This window comes from Eublepharis macularius, chromosome 1 (assembly GCF_028583425.1).
Source record: "Eublepharis macularius isolate TG4126 chromosome 1, MPM_Emac_v1.0, whole genome shotgun sequence".
Classification (NCBI taxonomy): domain Eukaryota; kingdom Metazoa; phylum Chordata; class Lepidosauria; order Squamata; family Eublepharidae; genus Eublepharis; species Eublepharis macularius.
Genome location: NC_072790.1, coordinates 72,446,509 through 72,467,415, shown reverse-complemented (window position 1 = coordinate 72,467,415; position 20,907 = coordinate 72,446,509). Strand labels below are relative to the sequence as shown.

The 20,907-nt window shown below is 40.4% G+C and overlaps 1 long non-coding RNA gene across 1 annotated transcript in view; it reads left to right on the top strand.

Annotated features, from left to right (window-relative positions):
• The window catches only part of LOC129329649 (uncharacterized), a 42,037-nt gene extending 21,576 nt beyond the window's left edge, over positions 1-20,461 (top strand). Inside the window, exons 2-3 of the long non-coding RNA XR_008597004.1 lie at positions 16,739-16,798; positions 16,964-20,461. This is a non-coding gene — a long non-coding RNA (uncharacterized LOC129329649). The remainder of the gene's footprint in view (positions 1-16,738; positions 16,799-16,963) is intronic.
• The last annotated feature ends 446 nt before the right edge of the window (positions 20,462-20,907 follow it).

Genomic DNA, 20,907 nt, shown 5'->3' with positions numbered 1-20,907 from the left:
TATTCCAGGGAGAGGAGGTGACATTGACCACTATTGCAGGTCCACTGGTAGAGAAGCAAGAAGGAAGTAATTTTGCCTCCTGACCCATGTGGTTTGTATTCCACATGAGTCCCACAACACCAGATAAAAACTTTCCTGAGGTCAGAAAAAATTGCTAAGGTTGGTGAAAAGCTGAGAAGATGCTCCGTCCTTAATACTGATCCAACCCCATGACAATTCTCATTGGCTTATCTCAAGAACAATATAGCTGAGCTGGAAATAAGAGAGAAAAGAACAACCAAAATAAGGAGAGACAATTGGTCTCATTGATTTAGAAATTGATTGAACAGATAGACAGATGAAAGATACTTAAACTATAATTGGTATGACTGATAGTGGTTTCAGAACAGATAAAAGTACTTCACAAAACTCCTTTTTAACATGGAATGTGCCACTGTAAGTGGAAGTAATAGCTAATAGCTTAGATTATTTTTTAAAGGATTTAACAGTTTCATAGAGGATCTCTTAAATGGCTATTAACTACAGTGACAAAATGAAACCTCCGCATATAGAAGCAGTATATTTTCAAGTGCCAAAATGCAGCATGGTGTTATCATCTTCATGTTCTTTTATGAATGCCTGCTCTTAACATTAAGGCAAGGTGTTCTATACTTACAAAGATAGCTTGAGGAGGTAGCCATGTTGGTCTGCAATAGAACAGTAGGATTTAACTCAGTGGCACCTTAGAGACCATGAAGATTTTCAGGGTGTAAGATTTCAAGAGCCAGAGCTCCCTTAACACCTTCTGAAGAAGGGAGCTCTGACTCTCAAAAGCTTACACTCTGAAAATGTGGTTAGTCACTGAAATGCCAATGGACCTTAAACTTGCAATACTTATAGACTTTCCCAATATGTCAGCACTTATGTTTCAGTGTGTTGCTAGTCCAGTGTTCCACTTCAGAACTTTGGACAATCAGTATAGGATATGATGAGATGATATATTGAATGTGCGTTGGGGGAAAACCCAATTCAGCATGTGTTAACATGTGACTCAATGCTCACCCTTCAAAGTGTTTGTATGTAGATTAGCTCCTGAGCACATGCGGAGGCAGGAGGAACATCATCATTACCTTCCTTCCACTTGTACTCTTTTACTAGCAGAAAAGGGCTGGGGGAGGGGTCTTTGTCTTACTGCTGGTTCCATGCGTCTCCTGGGCAGACACACGGGACCGGCAGTAGGTCAAACAGCACTTCCCCTCCCAAACCCTTTTCAGCTAGTGAAAGCACGCAGGTGGTAGGAAGGTAATGATGCTTTTCTTGCTTCTGTGCACTTGGGAGACAATTTGCACCCATCCTCCATTTTTTTAGAAGGTGAATATCAGGTTACACATTTTATAGAGCTGCAAGGTCCCCCGGTGGGGGTGAGTAATCCCCTATTCCAGCCTCTGCCCCTACCATCATTCACCTGGTTGCAGGGGGTTGGGGGAGGAAGTCCCAGGGAACAGGCCTTGGGCACAAAAAAATGGGCCCAGGAGGCCAGCTGTGACGATGTCACTTCCTTAAGTGATGTCATTGCACCTGGTGTCGGGCCCAAACTGGCCCCTGTGAAGGACAGGAACATGCCTGCTGCCTGGCGCGGACACATCACTTGTGGAAGTAATGTCATCATATCCCACTGGGAGAGTGCGTATGCATGAAGATCATAAAAGTGCCAGGTCCCCGTCCCCCCTGCTGGGAGGGTAAGGTGACCTGGCAACCCTACACATTAAACACAAGCTGGGTTGGGGTTTCCCTCAACTCACATTTAACATCTATCTTGAGTGTTTGCACTCCTTCCCAGTTTTTTACTGTTAGAAGTTGAAAAGTGGGTTGTATTTTCCAATCCCTCAGCATTAGGCTAGTCTGGACTCCTGCAGAACCTGGTTAAGTTTCTCTTAAACTGATGAGAGTCCATTTGAGAATATCTTTTGCACTGCATTGTCTTACAAGTTGCATAACCGTTTTGCAATAAAAATAAGCTGGAGTCTACTTTAAAGACTAACATTGGGTGATTCCGCACAAATGGTTTTCCCTGCTTCAGCTTCTAAATGACCTTGATTTTTTCTTGTGTTTCCACACGTGGGCAGGCAATCCTAGCAGCAGATTCGAAGTCACTGCACGTTTTGTCCGTTTTTTTCCATTCTGCTTTCCCCTGACTTATTTGTCCATGCACAGCAGATTAGGGATTTTAATCATGCAGAATTCTTTATCCGATGTTCTCCCCACCCTTGCCCTTTTCTCTCGCCCTTCGAATCAACTTAATTTGATTGGCCGATCATGTTTTCTAAGCTACACCCACTACCCTTTCCCTTCCCCTCTTTTAAAAAAAAATGTAAAAAAACGTTGCAACGTTTCTACAAATCTATGCAGAAACATATCCTGTGTCACATGACAACAGCTGACCAATAACGGGTCCATTTTACAACACGCCAGATTTGTTACTTGTTGCTCACTGACAGCTGACAGCTTCTGAGGTAGAGTGAAAGTGTGATGGAGGGACTTCAGCGTTCAACTAGTGGTCTAGGCATTTAATGGAGGGAGAAAGAGACCGTCCTCAACACAACACCTATCACTAAACCACACTGCTCACGAAGAAAGCGGGAAAGATAGACGCGGAGTCATTGGTAACAATTTTCCCTCCAAATGTCAATAGCCAATACTCTTCCACAATATCGGCGGGAAGTGCTCTGGCCTATCCAATATGTTTATTTGATGCAACGTTTATGTGTAGCAACTTTTTTTTTGTGAGAATTTTTTTTCTAATGTGTTGGTTTGATGCGAGGTTTATGTGTAGCAGGGGGGGGGGAATGAAGATGTGCATCATTCGACACTTCCCCCGGAAAAAGCGATGAGGAATTGATTTTTATCCTGTCAAAAATTCCGCATGATGGACTTTGAGCCGATGAAATATGCGAAACAAAAGCCTAATGTGGAATCAGGGAGAAGTGGATTCGTAGGACTCCACCGCGGCATGACTGCTCAGAAAGTCCGATCAAAATTGATCATGCAGAATCCCCCATTTTTACGCTAACAAACTTTGATGAACCTGAACCCACTTCAGATGCACTTGGTGGGTCCACCCTACACATATACATGTTATGTATATGAAATTAGGAAATTATGAAAAAAGAAGCAAAAAGTTGCAAACAGGGTCAAAGGGGAATTCAGGATGTAATTTACATTTAATTACTTAAATTGAAATGTAATCAAGAAAAGATCATTCAGAATAACAGTGACTTCTCTAAGGCTACTTTCTAAAAGGGCATATTGGGAAAACCTTGCTAAAAGTTAAATATCAATATTTATTGAAAAATGAAACTGATTTGGCATGATTTGTTAGAATCCAGCTTCCTATCTCATTTTAAAAGGTAGGTGCTGTATTTTGTCCATAGTTTTCTGGGGCCACACCAATTTTCCGTAAACCCTTATATATTTTAGTACTTCCAAGACTTGCCCATTGTATAGGTGTTTGTTTGCTATCTGAATTCACACAATTTGGGGAAACTATTTTTAACTATCTTTCAGAGAATTCAACTGTGGGTAACCAGGCTGTGAAGAACCAAGCATCTGTGACTTAATTTAAATTCCCAAACAATTTACTAAGTGATTAGGCAAAATTAAAACATTTTAGTAAGTCTTGTGAGTGAATTCATTGTATGGAAACTTGATGTGCAATTTACAACACTTAGGAAAGTTGTATTGCCTTGATTTTTGTACAAAATTCAAGAGGGTTTGAAGAGGGACTTTTCCCCCTAAAACAGATGGCTCAGTGAACTCAAATACTTTGAATTGCAGGATAATATTGTGTACACAGCCCCTCCCCCAGCTGTAAAATAAGTAGGCATTCTAGCTGAATCTGTAGAGTATCTTTGCTTCTAGTGCCCTTAAGATTCAGCAGCTGTTAATGGGATTATGTAGTTCAGTGTCTGATGCAATAATAGATCTTAAATGAGCAGAGTCACTTATTTTCCCCCAAAGATAAGTATGCTTATTGCTTTTTGAAACTGCTGTGCTTAACAGTTTCCTATTATTTGCAGAGTGTATCAGCAATGCCGTGTATATACATACCCAAGTGGCCCATACTGTGAGTTGCATCTTAAGGTTGTGAGATGTATCACATCCTGGAAAATGCTTTGTAACTGCATAAGATAACAGACAGTTACAGAAAAAGGTATTTAAAGGTAGCAGTTAATATACGGTAAAACATGGCTGAACTGCATATGTATAATCTAACCTTTTTCTCAGCCACTGACAGAAAAAATATTAAAAAGCAATTCCAGATTCACCAATTAAACCCAGTTATAAAAGGAGAAACTCATTGTAGCATGGTACATAATTGCTTCTATAAATTGTTGTTCCCATTATAGAATTTGTGCTATGGAACCTGGCCCCTGTTTAATATGTGACTCAGGGTATCTTCAATATAAGTTGTGAGGAGCAGAACAGGAAACCTGTCTATACCTCCTTCCCCATCATAAAACGTTTATTTTTGTGATCCAAAAACTAGTTCTAGACACACTTACATTATGTAAATAATGTGTAAGCTTGAACTTTAATCTTTGTCAGAATCAAAGATGATAAAATTCAATCTATATGGTGGCTGTACTGTTGAATTAGTTCTTGTTGACCTATAGCTGGGGCAAAGATGTGAATCTTCTGTGTGTAGACTGATTCATCCTTACTGAACCTTTCAGTGGCTTGAGCTTCTCATTACCACCATCCCAGTGATGTATTAAAAGATTTCTCTGTTCTGTCGTCGTTTACCATTTGAGAGGAATTAAGCTTGGCCTTTTCCCCTCAAAAATGCCAATTTTATGTATTGGTTTTGTTCAGGGGCTGGGTGAGTTGATTGGCTCAACTGGAGTGATCATGTGCACCAGCCCTGCTAGCAGATTATTCAGTCAGGCAAAAGATCAAGGCCCTAGATCCTCATCACACTTTTCCTCAGTATTTAGTTTGTCATAGAAGTATTTTCTTAACCTTCCGCTCAATTAATACTTGGCTGCTTGCCATATGAGAAGAGGTGGAGTGGGGAAGAGGAGAGTTTTGTTACACTTTACCTTTTGTTCTTTGAACATCTCAAACTGTAGAATACCTTAAACGAAGCTCGTGTGAGTGAGCTAAGCTGTACACACGTTCGCCTGAGAATTTTATTCTATCCAGAAATCAGTACTCTTTCATTGAGTGAATGGTATGCTTTGCAACATACTTAATTTCCCACACTTTCACTTTCTCTTCCATTTCCTGCTGATTTGATCTAACTAGCTTATGAGAGTGCTTTTCATAAAGGATCCTTTTCGCAATGGATCACTTGAATGCATTTTGCAAAGGACACTAGAATGTACACTAGTCAGAGATCAAGCTAAACATTGAGGAGTGGTGGTTGTTGTGGGTTTTCCGGGCTGTATTGCCGTGGTCTTGGCATTGTAGTTCCTGACGTTTCGCCAGCAGCTGTGACTGGCATCTTCAGAGGTGTAGCAGAGGAGTAGATTGCTTTAGTTTGGTCTGTTTAAGAGTCATTCCATTTTTAATCCAGTGGATTTGCTCTAGCAATCCTCCATTGAATTTCTCAGAACATTGAAGATCAAAATTTAAAGATTAATGCGACAATGCTCCTCAGACCAAGAAAGGGAAAAAATTCAAGTCCCATTGGGTTACACTTCTGCAGCTCCAAGTATGGGAGATCCTGAGAAAAGTGCACCTATATGCGGCAATGGTGGCAACAAGCAATAGAAGCTACTTCAGAAGTAGCTCTTGGTCTGCTGAAGAAAAAAGATAGAAAAGCAAAAAGCACAAGGTTTTCAGTGAATGGCACTCATTTTGGACCCTTTGCTGTTAATTTTGTTACCTCCCAAAGACCCTTTACCTCCTTCCTGCAAAAGACCCTTACTCTTCACCCACCCCTTCTTTTTAAAACACTTCCTCCCATTCCTTACCTTTTCCAGGAGTGGTCCTATCGTGGGTTCTACTGCCTGGGCTTCACTGCAGTGCTGGACAACCCTGAGGAGGCTTGCCTTGCTGAGGAACTCGTTGGCCCTGGGGTGGTTCACCTCACTGCCGCACTGCTTGGGTCTAGGGTGGCTCAGCCAGCTGAATTGTTGCTCTGGGCACCCCCGGGCTGGCTCGTCTTACTGCTGCCCAGCACAGGAAGGAAAAGGAGCACTTTCTGCATATGAGCACAAAAGCTTTAGTTTTGGCTTTCTGTTTTAAGGTGGGGAGGGGTTAATGTGATACACGCGCGTACGCACATACACATATATATGTAGTACTATAGCAGTATGGCCTGATTATCAGCATTATGTGCAGCTGAAAATATATTTAATATTGTCATCTTGATTTTCTGATAATTATTCTTGGTTGAATTCTGGTGCAATTTTAAACTTCGTCTATTGTTTCTCTCTTTCCTGAACTTACCACGGACCAGCAGCTGAGGGCTCATGGAGTGGCACTGATCCACAAACCCCCGCTTTAGTACACTACCAGTGTACTAAAATATTTACACCCCAGGTGTGCCAGCCTGCTTTCCAAACAGTTAGATTGGGTCCATGACCACCCCAGAGCTTTAAATCTGTTGTATAAAAGGCAACTTCACTCTCTCCAGGACAAAGGGGTACATTTCCTCCAAGACATCAGCCTTCCTTTCCAGTATTTCCTCTGTCTTGTTTGGGTTCAGCTTCCACTTGTTCTGCCTTAGCCACCTGACTACAGCCTTAAAACGCCAGTTCAAAACCAGTATTATATTGGTATTTCAAGAATGCCTTTCTTATACAATATCAATACTCCAAATATTTAATGATAAGCATGCCCTTTCTGACTTCCCAATGTGCAGTCAAAACAATATATTTTTTTTACTTGCACAACCCTATTCAATTTTACAGGAAGAGAACTAGCACTTGGCTTGCCAAAACAGTAATTTTTTTTTTAAAAAAAATGATCTTATATGGATAGTTAGAGATTTTTTTTACCCAGTATTTTCTTCTCACAGGCATGATCTTCCTGGGATTCCTGATTTTCATGGTAGCAGATATGCAGACCTACAAGATTCTAAAGAGGGGGAAAATCTGAATTCTTCTGGTAGTGATTCCATAGATGTGGAAATGGCCTCCTTGTTAGAAGATACGAATATGAAGTTATGAGCGGAGGACTCACAAGAACTTTCAGTGGATTCATTTTTCCTTTCCCCCCACTGTTTTCTCTTTCCCTTTCCTGAAACACTCTATAGCCCTATATCCCCTTTTCCTGCTTCCTTCTCTCCTTACTACCCACCAATGAACCTTTCATCTGCCTTCCATCTTCAGCTATATTTTTTATTTCATCTATGCTCCACCTTTCTCTACAATGAGGATCCAGCTCGCATAATTCTCTTCTACTCCATCTTAATTCTCACAACAGAATTGTGAGATTTGTGATAATGTGTAACTTGCCCAAAGTCACCAAGTGAGCTTCAGTGGCAGAGTGGGGATTCATACCTGTATTTCCCTGATCCTAGTCTGAAACTCTAGCTACTATACAACACTAGCTTTCATGGGGTAGCTTCTGTTGAATAATAGTCAGTAGCTGAACTTGGGTATGTCATGCAAGTCATTTGGCAGCAGGTCACCTAGTGGTTGCTGGTGGGCCTGGCCCCATGAATCCTCCTTCAAAGGCTAAAACAGCTATGGAAAGATCCCTGGCTTATACTAATAGAAACCAAGGCTTGAAGGCTGGCAGTACTGTTGTGGATGCTTAGCAATGACCACTACAGGAATTCATTTCTTAAAGCCACAGGTGCTGCTTCTATTATTTTAGGGTGTTTTAAGCCCCCTGCGTGTGGGGGAGGAGATTAGATTTCAGATTTTTCTGCAAACCTGAGGCCTTTTCAAGTTTGTAGAAAGATCTTTTGTCTGCTCATAGCTTCAGTCACTGGATTTGAGTATCCACAGATATGGCTATGTTGAGAATTAAATATATTGGTATGAAGAGCAGATACAAAGGCTGAATATTTTTATGAATGAAACATAATGTTGTATTTAATATTGCATAGCTTTATAAAAGTATAAAGAGTGCTAATGAACTTATACTTTGGTTTAAAACATACTGTGACAGTACATGGATTGCATTAAATGAATCTGTATTGCATATAATGGTACAAATTTGTAGTGCTCCTTGTGTAGGGACTTTGAAGCTGTCATGTGTGAGATTCCTGTCTCTGTAAACAGCAAATGGGCGGTTGGCTTCCTAATTGTTTGCTCAGACAACTGGCTGGGTGACTCCCTTCCAGAGGAGGAAATGGGTTGATGAATTTGAACTTACTGAAGGGTGCACATATCCAGAAAAAGCTATATTCTCTGCCGGCAGGGGAAGGTTGGGGGAGAGAAGGACTTGGACTTCTGCCTCAACATAGTTTTGTGTTTAATGAGTTGGAGAAGCCACATGCTGCTTGCCCACTTCATTGGGAAATGGTGCAAACGAAAAGATGGAATGTGATTGCTGCTTACTGTTTTTTAAATATACTCGAAGCAGAAGAGACAGTGCATGTGCATGTGGGAAGAGGTACCTAGGGAAGAGGTAAGATCTAGCCTGAATTCATACTTTATAGAGGTAGGAGAAATGGAAGGTGGCTTGAACACATTTTGCCATTTGTTTACTGGGTTTAAATCAAACCAAGCCTGAACTCTCCTTAGATGCTAAAGGGACTAAACTGGGGTTATTGTTCTTTGGTTGCATCAGGAGAAGACCAGACTCACTGGAATAGACAATAATGCTAGGAAAAGTTGAAGGCAATAAGAAATGATGATCGAACATGTTATGGATTGATTTAATAAAGGAAGCCACAGCCTTCAGTTTGCAAGATCTGAGCAGGGCTGTCAATGATAGGAAGTTTTAGAGGTCATTAATTCATTGGGTAATTGTAACTCAGAAGCTGGTATTTTTCTTTCCCAGTCGTGCCTGTTATTCATCCTTTCCACACAGTTCTCTTTAGATTGACTAATAGAACAGAGATTAGAAACCTCAGTTTCTTAACAAAACAAGATATTTTAAAGAGATCTTTAAAGATATGCTTTAAAGAGATAAGGGATAACTTTGACGTTTAATTTTAAAACCCATAAATATATCTGCAGTTAAGTTTACAGAATATATGGTTTTGTGGAGTTGGGGTAATTGGTTGATTTATTGTTGCTTGCAGCCTATAGGTGAGAAGGAAATCCAAAGATCAGTACTCTGAATCCTTTTGCCCACAAGTCAGGATTGTCTTTGTCTATCATGTGTTTTGTTAACCCTCATAGGTGCCACCATATGGAGCTGGAATTACTTCACACTAGTGATTCAGTAGTTCAATGACAAAATGTCCATAGCACGGATGTAAAACAAATATTTAAATAATAGGGATTCATTTACTGTTTATATTGCTGTAAATGTTTAAATGTCTTCCAGGGTTTGGAATACTAGCAAAGGGTTACCTTGGCATTCCAGGATCATCTGTGTCTAGTGAACATGTATTTTCCAGCCATGGCTTAACTATTAATCATCTGTACACCAGACAGACACCAGAGCACGGTAACATGAAAAATGTCTTAACAGAACTTGGTAGCAGAATTAATGTGTGGGTGGGCTAGGTTATAAACTTGTTTAAACAGTTTTTAAAATGGTGCTTTATTAAATGACACATCCTTAGTGGATGGTGTCTGGAATGTAGCCAGTCCTCATGCTACACAAAAAAAAAGTCCCTCAGGGCTGCTGATCAGCCTGAATTGAAGATTCCTTCCTTCATTTGAGATATTGGCCTTTGAGTTTGGTACAAAACATATCCACCAAACCTTCCTCCTACTTTGAGGGAAGGTTTCGTAGTACCTCAAAAGTATCATTTTATGTTACTGTTTAATAATATAGTTCTTCAAATTAGGAGAAATAGTGTGGAGAGAATTGTAAGACCAGTTCCCAGGTGCAGTGGGATATGTCAGATACATTGATGGAAACTTTAAGAATCAAAGCAAAGATTCGACTACCTTTTTAAAAGTTATCAAGTTCTGTGGTGATGCTTGTCAGAACTCTCACCTATTAAAAGTAAATGGAAACAGCGGCTTGCAGCAGTATTTAGAGTCTGGCATATCATGGGCCTAAATGTTGCTGTACCATAAAATCTAATCTACCTACTTATCTGTTATGACCAATGGAAGATCTGAGGGGCTGTTATGCATTTGACATCCTGTACAATTTTTCATTCAAACCCACAGCTATGTATCTCTGTTGGACAGAGTAGTGAATTTCTTAGACACCTGCAGCGCCCTTCTTTCTCCCTTGAATAATATGTGTGGAACGGCTAATTAAGCAAAGTGGTACATATTGTACCTTCAAGCAGGAATGTTCAATAGAGAATAAAACCTCCAACTGTCTTCTCATTACACTATATAACTATTAAGTTGCAGTACTGTGAAGGGCTAGTGCCCCTCAAAAGCTGTAAGGATTGGCATAGGACCAGCAGACACGGATCCAGCTGTCACTGATTCAGCCTCTCTGCCAAACTAGGTAGCTGCAGTGGAAGTTGGAGGGGCTATCTGAGGTTAGCATGGAAAATTAGTCCCTTGGCTTTTATTATTTAGAGGAGGGACGGCATGTTAAGAACCTGCTGAAGAGTTGCAGGCATTGGTGACTTACACATCCATGCAGAATGCTCATAGTCAGGGCCAGTCCAGGATTTTATAGCCTCTTTTGCTTCCCTGGTCCTCTCTCAAGTAGCGACAGGACTAATATATGAAAGAGGCCACACCTTGGACTTAATCTTTTGTACATACGTCTTTTGGGGGGATTGGAGATTCAGCCTGAACAGTAGACTGACCAGTATCTACCGAAGGCAAGGGTGCATATTGTCCCAACACCCTGCAAAAGAGGAGGGGATGTTAAAATGATCCACCCATGGAGGCTTATGGATCCTTCTGGATTCCAAAACTCTGTGCCGAATTTAGAATTCCCAGTAGTTTAGCAGGTGGGAGCTTGGAGCATGAAGTTCTTGAAGCCATTGACAAGATTGCTCCTTGTTGACCTCTCCTGCCTTTTACACAGAAGCTTGCTCTGTGGTTTACTGCAGATCTGGGTGACTTAAAGAGGTCTGGAAGGTATCTAGAAAGACCCTTGTGGAAAACTCGCACTAAATCAGAGTATACTACAGAGTGAACTAGAAGATCTGTGAAGTAGCAATGACTGCGACCAAGATACATTATTTCTCTCCAACCATTTCATCAGCTGGTTCACGCTCATCCCAACTGTTAAAGGTATCTCAACACATTCTGACATCTAAAACTGAACCTTTATTCTCTCATCTGGAAGCCAGCTGTAATTTAGGAGAGGCAGAAGAAATGCCATTGTTTAATACTGTCTGATCTGTTTATGGACTATTTTAACCCAGTTACTGGTGTGGATCTTGATCATGGAATCTGTAAAAGCCACCTCTTGTGTACTGGATCTTTGCCCATCTTGGCTGCTAAAATCATGTAAGGCCCACATAAATGAGCCCTTGATATCTATCATAGATCAGTCACTAACTCAAGGCATTTCCCTTGGCCACTCTCAAGAGCCACCCACTACCTAAAAAGCCATCACTAGATAAAAATGATTATCAGCCAGTCTCTAATCTGTTCTTTCTAGGCGGGTGATTGAGGGAGCAGTAGTGGATCAACTCTAGTGCTCTGGACCCTTTTCAGTCTGGCTCCAGGCTGAGCTATGGGACAAAGGTAGCTCTGGTGGCTTTAGTGCATGACCTCAATTTGAATGTAGACAAAGGCCATTCTTCATTGTTGCTCCTCCTAGACCTATCTGCAGCCTTTGATACAGTAGATCATGGCATTCTACTGAGGCGTTTGGAGACAGAATGGTCTTAAAGGATTGCAGTTGGATACCAGTTATCTTCAGTGTGGGAACTATTTTGTGGGGTTCCACAGGACGTAATCTTATCCCCCATGTTATTCAACCTCTATGTAAAGCCTTTAGGAGAAATCACCCATATCTATGGAATTGGATGTCGTCAATATGCAGATGACGCCCAGATCTATATTTCACTCTCCAAATCCCCTGAATATGCAGTAGAAGGTTTAAGCTGCTGCCTAACAGCTAAATAGTAAAGGGTCCAGTTGCACCTTTAAGACTAACCAACTTTACTGTAGCATAAGCTTTTGAGAAACACAGTTCTCTTCATCAGATTCATCTCTCTGATGAAGAAAACTGTTTCTCAAAAGCTTATGCTACAGTAAAGTTGATTTGTCTTAAAGGTGCTACTACAGACTAACATGGCTAACTACAGACTAACATGGCTAACTTCTCTGATGCCTAACAGCTGTGATCAAATGGCTGAAAGAGAAATAAAATGACTATTATTTATTTATGATCCAAGAAAATACTGTTTTTGTTACTTTAAACCCCAATGAATAAAGATGTTAACAAAAACCCTAATTTATAATATTATTAGTATATTCTCAGAACAGTAGGTTTGGATGGGGTCCGAAATCACAAATGTGTCAATTCATACAAATAGGGTCCCACAATAAAATGTTGCAGATTGTGGAGACAATTCTTCTTGCCCTCCATGCATCTGACGAAGAGAACTGTGATTCTCGAAAGCTTATGCTACAATAAAGTTGGTTAGTCTTAAAAGTGCTACTGGACTCTTTTTGATTTTGCTACTACAGACTAACATGGCTAACTCCTCTGGATCTGTGGAGACAATTGTTTCCATAGTTGTCCCAGCCACCCTTCTGCTGTTGCTTGTCCCTACCCCAGCATCCTTGGCTGTTACTCTTTTTACCTCCCAAAGACCCTTAAGCCTTTATTCCACTTTCTGCCAAAGATCCTTAACCCTTTACCTCCTACCAGACATAGACCCTTCCCTCCTACAGCACTGGGCAGGAAGAAAAATGTTTTCTGATCATGCGTAGAAAATGCTTTAGTTTTTTGAGGGGGTCATTCTGGGGTTTAATATGATAGGAACATAGGTACATACTATAGTAATATGGCATAATTGTCAATATTATGAGCAGCTGAAAGCAGCTTATTTAATATTGTTTATTGACTGATAAGAGAGCTCCGTGGTGCAGAGTGGTAAGCTGCAGTACTGCAGTACAAGCTCTGCTCATGATGACCAGAGTTCAATCCTGGCAGAAGCCAGGTTCAGGTAGCCGGCTCAAGGTTGACTCAACCTTCCATCGTTCCGAGGTCGGTAAAATGAGTACCCAGTTTCCTGGGGGTAAAGTGTAGATGACTGGGGAAGGCAATGGCAAACCACCCCGTAAAAAGTCTGCCAAGAAAACGTCATGATGCTACGTCCTCTATGGGTCAGTAATGACTCGGTGCTTGCCCAGGGGACTACCTTTACCTTTTTTAATTGACTGATAATAATTCTTGATGGGATTCTGGTGTTATTTTAAAAATTATACTATTGATTCTTTTGTTCATGAACTTACTGCAGACTGGTCGCTGAGGGCTTGTGGACTGGTACTTTGAGTAGCAGAGGACTGTACTATGGTTGTTGTGGGTTTTCCAGGCTGTATTGCCGTGGTCTTGGCATTGTAGTTCCTGACGTCTCGCCGGCAGCTGTGGCTGGCATCTTCAGAGGTGTAGCACCAAAAGACAGAGATCTCTCAGTGTCACAGTGTGGAAAAGATGTTGGCAGGTCATCTTTTCCACACTGTGACACTGAGAGATCTCTGTCTTTTGGTGCTACACCTCTGAAGATGCCAGCCACAGCTGCTGGCGAGACGTCAGGAACTACAATGCCAAGACCACGGCAATACAGCCCGGAAAACCCACAACAACCATCGTTCTCCGGCTGTGAAAGCCTTCGACAATACATAGAGGACTGTACTACTGTGTACTGTCTTGCTGTCAGTATGCTCCTACTGGATAGTTCCATGTTTAATGTATCATGTCAACTTAGTTATATTTTGTTTACAGCATTGTTTTCAACTCTGTATCAGATTTCTGCTTATTTCAAATTTCTGCAATCCTTACCCTGAATGGTGTATTCAGTGTCCCATACTATACTGTAGTAATCCATCTTGAGTCTCAGTGAGAAAGGCGGACTATAAATAGCATAAATGTTAAAGGATACTTCTAAGTGGTTCTTATATGTTCCATTATGCAGACTTGGCTACCTTTGGTTTACAGACTCCCCAGATCAGATCCAGAATTGCGCTAGAGTTCTTGCATAAGTGGAAATATGAGAAAAAGGTTCTGGTAGCTGCTTGTGTTAAGTGAGATTTATTGTATCTCCGCTTATGCAATATCTTGTGCAACTAATTTCTAGAAATTATCATTTATTTTAGTTATTTAAAAAGCCGTAGGATTCCCAAGGCAATAAAGGAGATGGGGAGATCTGATGTATGCATTGATATCCGCTTGAACAAGGCTGTCTCGGCAAAAGGAATTAGGAATGTTCCTTACCGCATGCATGTGCATTTATCCTGAAAACACATCAAAGATGATGATTCACCCAATAAATTGTACTCTAGTTACTAATATGCCAGTTACCATTTTCAAAAGTTTACAGCCTGTCAGAATGGATGAAAACTAATCTGTCATTATACACAGATAAAGGTGCTCGGTGTTGCACCAAATCTTGCGCAAGCAGAACTGCACTAAGTTTTGTTTCCACTTGTGCATCAAGCCATTGTCTTGAGGTAGCAAACTGTACTGTGTATCCTCTGTCAAAAATAAGAAAATTTAGTCTTGGTGAACTTAATTTAGATTTTTTTTAAAAAAGAAGCTTATTTTAAGTTCTCCTTGGATAATTCTCTGCATCAGATTGTGAATTGTATGAACAGGGAAAAAACAACTTGCAACTTCCATTCTTTAAAGTTGCACAAGCTAATCTGTCCTTGTATCTAGTGATATTATGAAAAATGAGTAAGAGCTTGATACAAAATAATTTTAAATATTCTCTCTGTCTAGTTTAACAAAGTGAACGTACATATATATGTGTGTACCAAACTAGATATGACCCAGAAATATGGTTAGGATTTTCTGAAGTTTTTGGCAGTCTAAATGTTGCACAGGTTAGGGTAGGGGGAGCAATGATCCATATTGGAGACCCAGTGCGTGTTACTGCCATTCTCTCAGTGGAAGAAAAGAACATCTTGCCTGCCTCTTTCCACTAAATTGTCAATTAAGTCTGACTTCAACCCAATAGAGATCTGAAGTTGAGAGGTGCACTCCATTACTGTTTTTATCCTTTAAAAATACTTTTCTGCTTAGAGAACAAAGAAATAAAGCCAGGATAATATATCCAATGAACCATGGGTGAGGACTGTAAAAATGTTCAGACTATTAGAACTACAACTTTATTCCCAAACAAAAATGCCATCCTTGAACAACTCCATTTTTACACATTCTCTGAAATTATGGTAGTGTGGGAACCTTCCTGACCTCTTCCTGACCTTTGCCTTAAAAGGCACTTAATAGTTTTTCCTCTCCTGTTCCCTACAGTCTACGGGAGAAAAAATCTTTCCAAACCAGCAGCAGAGGAAAATACCATTCCCTCCCATGGAAAACTAACCAGCGAGCAACTATAAACTAGAGTAACAAAGTCATCAATAGCTCCTATTTACCTTGTAATAGCTTGTAGACTAGTAATTAGAATTGGTCACTCTAGCAATTAGTACCTGCATTATTTAAAAAGTTCTATCTGTTTTCCAGCCGTTAGCTGTACTATAGACATTATATACATTTAGGAGTAACTTTTACCAATTAAATAGATAATGCTGTGTGTATGGTGGTTGGAGTCAGTTTTATAGGTCCTTCTTTGGTTGCTTCTGAAGTATCATAGTTGGCCGCAAGAGATGTGACCTTATTGCTGGCAGTGATGTGACTATATAATGCCCTCCCATGGGAAGTTCTTGTCCCTTTCTTGTAGCCAGTTTATCCTCTGCTGAAAAGGTTCTCTTTGAGAAGACCTTTTTGTCTGTAAGCTCTTATAACCATTATTGGCTAAGGGACTGTTGCTTTTGGGTACCAACTTAGGGTTCTTTTATTGTGATGGCTGAGCATCTCAAGGCAGTCTTTACAGGTCTGTCTTATTACTATAGATTAATGTTTTATATTTATGTGATCTTAAATTGTTGTAACATATCCCTTTGTGTATGAATAAAGCAAGAAGCAAGTTTTAAAACAAATGACCAATGCAATCCAAGCAGAGCTCTGTTTACCTGTGCAAGCACAAAATGCCTATTGGGTTACTTAGTGTCAGAGAAAAAGGGGAAAGTCCCCAAGGTTTCCTCCGAGTATGTAGCTACAACTTGTTCTGGAGGTAGAAGTGTTGAAGTCGTGGTGACCCTAGGGGTTCAATCCAGTGGCACAAATGCTAGGACTTCTACTTGCAAAGCATGAATTTCTCAGCTCCCCCCTCCCAGGGCAGCTCCCAGTACTCCTCAAATCCTGAATTTCAGGGTGCTGCAGGAGAGGGAAACGAAGAAAGACACATTTCACAGGCCAATGTCCTTGTGCCTGTCCTGCTGGATCCGACCTCATGTCTTTTCCCTGCTTTACTTCGTGTAACAGCACCCCGGTTCTGTTCTTTGGCCAAGCTGAACAGTGATGGTGCCGTCATAAGCAGAGCTTTCCCCTTCTAAGCCCAATAGACTTAAAAGGTGTAACTATGTTTAGGATTGCGTATTGAGAGAGAGAGAAATCAGAATGAGAGTGTAGATTATGTGGATAATGGTGTCATTTACAACGGTAAATTTTCTTTCATTTTCAGGCACTCCTGGGAAATACTTTCAACTAGAAATGGGCTGAAGTATGGCAACAGCAATCAAATGTAAGCATGTTTCATTTGTTATCTCTCTGGAGAAGTAAGCGATTTGTATGAGAATTTCCTCTAAACTGTATCTCTTCCCTTTCCACCTAGAAAGAAAATACTGGCTTTCTAAAGCAAATCTGCCTCATCTCTGCCTAATGCTGTGATTTTTTCTTCTTCTTACAGTTGCTGTGATCTTGGCTCCAAATTGATCCAGAACAATTCTAAGTGACAGGCAGTGTAAACATCCTACACTCTCAGCTGTGGAGAAAAGAAAGCTGGGAGAAGGCTGTTTACGCTTTCTGCCTTGGGATGCTGCTGAAAGAGCAGGGGGGAGGCGGGCAGATCCTGCACGTTTTGTCTAAGCGTACGCTCTGAATTTGTTTATTTCCAGTGCGTGTTTCTGCGTGTCTGTATCGATGCCAGATAAAACAAACTGGGGAAAAGCTTTAATTAGAAAAATTATTGTCCCCCTTTCACTATAGGTAAAGTTACCCTTTATAATGGGTATAGTTTCCTGAAAGAACTAATTGCTTAAGTAATGAAAGCAGCAGCAGCTCCTATCTAAAACCATTTTAGCTGCGGGAAAACCTTTGAAACTGATCTCAACAGGACACAGCTGAAAATTTAGGTGGTAGTACTGGAATATCTGTGATTACCCTCTTTACCTTGAGAGGAAACCCCCAGTGGCAGCCGTGAAGGTAAATGCTTCAGAATTCACCTGTCCCAAATGCCTGGGTATGAATCAAATGGACTGGATTAAAATCACCCCTCCTGTCCCTCTTTTGTTGCAATTATAAAACACAGAAGCAGAAAACTGGCTCACCTGCAGTTGCAAATAGATCAGAACAGCATTATGATCAAACATAGCGAACGTTTTCAAAAGCTCTAAAAATCCAGCCAAAGAAAGATGTGCATGTGGGCACCCAATTCATTTTACTGAGATTATTGCTGATCACCATACAATCATTTTTAACCATGTTGAAGAGGGAAGTGAACATTTCAATACAAAATTGCTCCCAAATATTAGAAATACTTTTGGTGCACAATGCACACAGACAAAACTTAACTTTAAACTTTTATTGTGTTTACAATGAAGCCAGTTTGTGTGTGAAACACACACACACACACCCTTCGTTATCCGCTGAACATTTACTCCACAGTTGACTTCAAAAGGAGTCACAGTAAAAGGCCTGTCCCACAAACCGGGTCATTCTCTTCCTTTGTCAAGATTCCTCAGGAACTGAACAATCACTAGCAGGCCAGGAATGGGCCTGGAAACAAGGTTGTAAATCCTTGCTGTTATCCATGCAGATTCTTTTAGGAATGTCTTTTTGGGCTTCAACTGAAAACATTTCATTCAGTCTGCTCAGGAAACTCCGGAGACTGACAAGTCAAGCATCAACTTCAATTTGCCTTTAACATTATTCACTTTTAATCCCCCTCTCACAACCACTTGAAAGGGTTTGGCAGTTTAAAAGAAAAAAAATCCTGCCAGTTATTTTCCCCCCTGCCCCCACCAGTGTACTGAAGGTTTAAAACTCCCATTTCCTTTCCAACAGAGATGAAGTTCTACAACAAAGCCTCCAGGAAATAGCAAGTTCAGAACCTATAAGAGGCACTCATCCCAAACAAAACTTTTAGACTGTTTTCCTTCACTTCCCTGAGGAACAAATCACCACAGTGAATATTTAATAAAATCACATGTGTGGGATAAATGGCATGATACTACCTCAAATGACGTGAAATGAGAAGGGAACAGACCTGACATTCTATTCCAGAAAGTGCTGGGAAATTTGTAGAGCTTACTTGTCAGAACTTAACAGCACGAGTCAAACACTGTAAAGGCCAGGCCATTCTTGGGTTTCCTGTTCTTCCGGTTCTGGAATACATGCTATTTGGAAAGTCTCTGATGTAGTTCTGTTTAGCAGAGGAAGTGCCAGGAATACAGAAATATAGCATACATGTAAACACAAATGACTCTCAAATAGAACTTCAGGTTAGTAGAAATACTGCTCTAGAGAGGGGACAGTTCCAAGTCCCAGTTATAGCAGTGCACAGTGGCTGCTTCCACACACAAAGGATAATGCACTTTCAATGCTCTTTAGTGATCATTTGGAACTGGGCTTTCATGTGTGAAATAAAAAATCCACTTCCAAAGGATTGCTAAAGTGCATTGAAAGTGCATTATCTAACGTATGTGGAAACAGCCGCAGTATTGAAGCAGAATACCCTCTTATCTTATGTATTTTAAGAAGCCATTTTAATCAGCAGGTATGTATTACTAATTTTTATTTATTTTAAATTCTGCATTTTCATACAATAACCTCCAAACAATTTACAAATTGTGTATTTTAAAAATCTAAAGTCAGTTTTACTCATGGATAAGATTCAGAAGGTAATACTGGGTGATTATTGCTTTGCCCCTTGGTCAACAGGATGCTTAAAACTCCCATGCTTTTCAGCTTCTGTACCAAACTTCTGAGAGAGATCAAGCAGAGATCTGGAGCGCAGTAATTCCCAATTCTATCTTTCTTTTCCATCTGATTCTAGGGAGCCAGTAGAAACCCTTAATCAGAGTTTGTCATTAGTGAAGGGCTGGAATGTGAAAAAAATAAGCTGAAACTTAATCCAGACAAGACAAATATTTTGGATCAGGACTAAAACTGATCTTTTACTAGGTGTACAGCCTGTTCTGGATGGGGTTACACTCCCCATGAAGGTATCTGGATAGCGATCTGGAGCTATACCTAGCTTTGTAGATGGAGGAAGCCATAAGTGCTTTTTAGCATCTTAGATCTGCCTGGCCAGTTGCAGCCATTGTTAGAGAAAATAAATCTGGCCTTAGTAACACGTGTCCTGGTAACATTCAGATAAGATTAATGCAACTCAGTTTGTTCAGGGATTCCTTTGAAAAATGTCTGAAAACTTCAGTTACTCTGAAATGCAGCTATTGTAACAGGACTACCTCTTTGAGGAACACTTACAGGTATTCCAGCTATGCTACCGGCTATTCTGTTGGTAGGCCTCATTCCAAGTGCCAGTGATGACCTTTAAAGGCCTAAGTGGCTCACTACCAAGATACCTGAAGGATCACTCCACATATGAACCTAATGTCTTGAGATCTACTGATAGTGACCTGCTCCAAGGGCCTACAATAAGAATGGTTGGCACATGGGACTAGACCTTCGTGGCCCTGATATCCAACTTCTGAATATATGTTCTGCAGGTTTGACCTAATCACTTGCTTCAGAGGGGTTGCAAAGACCATTTTATTTTATGTCCATGTTGTAAATGCCCCTATAGCTATTTTTTATTGTTCCACCTGCTGTTTTATTCATTGTCAAATTTGTCTGTGATTTTTAAAGCTGCTTTATACTTGCTGTGATTAATCTACTATTAATTTTACTTGTTTCAACTATTAAAATTGTTGATCATGTATAACTTTTCTGTTTTAATTCAGTTCTTTAGCCTCAAGGTTGTTATCCTGACTTGGATCTTGTTAGTTACCTTCAGCTCTACATAAATGTCCCAGCTTACCATTTCTCCTAATCACCCCTTAAAGAGTTTTCCCCATTCCTGTGGAGTTCCAAACGTGTTTTCAAAGACTAAACACACACTAGGTGGGTAAGTTGGCAACCCCACTCTGGCAGCATAGAAATTTGGTCTGGAAAAGCCTCTGACCATTCTCACAGCATGAGACCATCATAAAATTTCACACTGATGCTTTGCTAGCCTAGAGTCTGTGACACTAGATGTTCCTGTGGATTGCCAAAGTTTCAAATTCATTGAAGCCAGTTTCATTTAAGTCTACAAATGCCGATATATTGGACACTGTTGTTATACACCATATAAAATCTAGGACTCACAACCATAATGAGTATTCCTGGTACACAGAGCAGATTATGAAATAATGGGCTATAAAATTGATTTCATTCTGATTAACCTTCATCGTCAAGCCATCAATTATGCAATTTTAGCAGCTACTGTCATGCGAGCACAAAACATGCCTTGCTTATTTCAAAGCTACACACCAGCACTAAGCTATCTTCTTACCAAGTGACTCTGCACAGAGTTCCTTCGTTATTAAATTTGTTTGTTTCTTGCAGTAAAGAAACAAACAAGTAGCT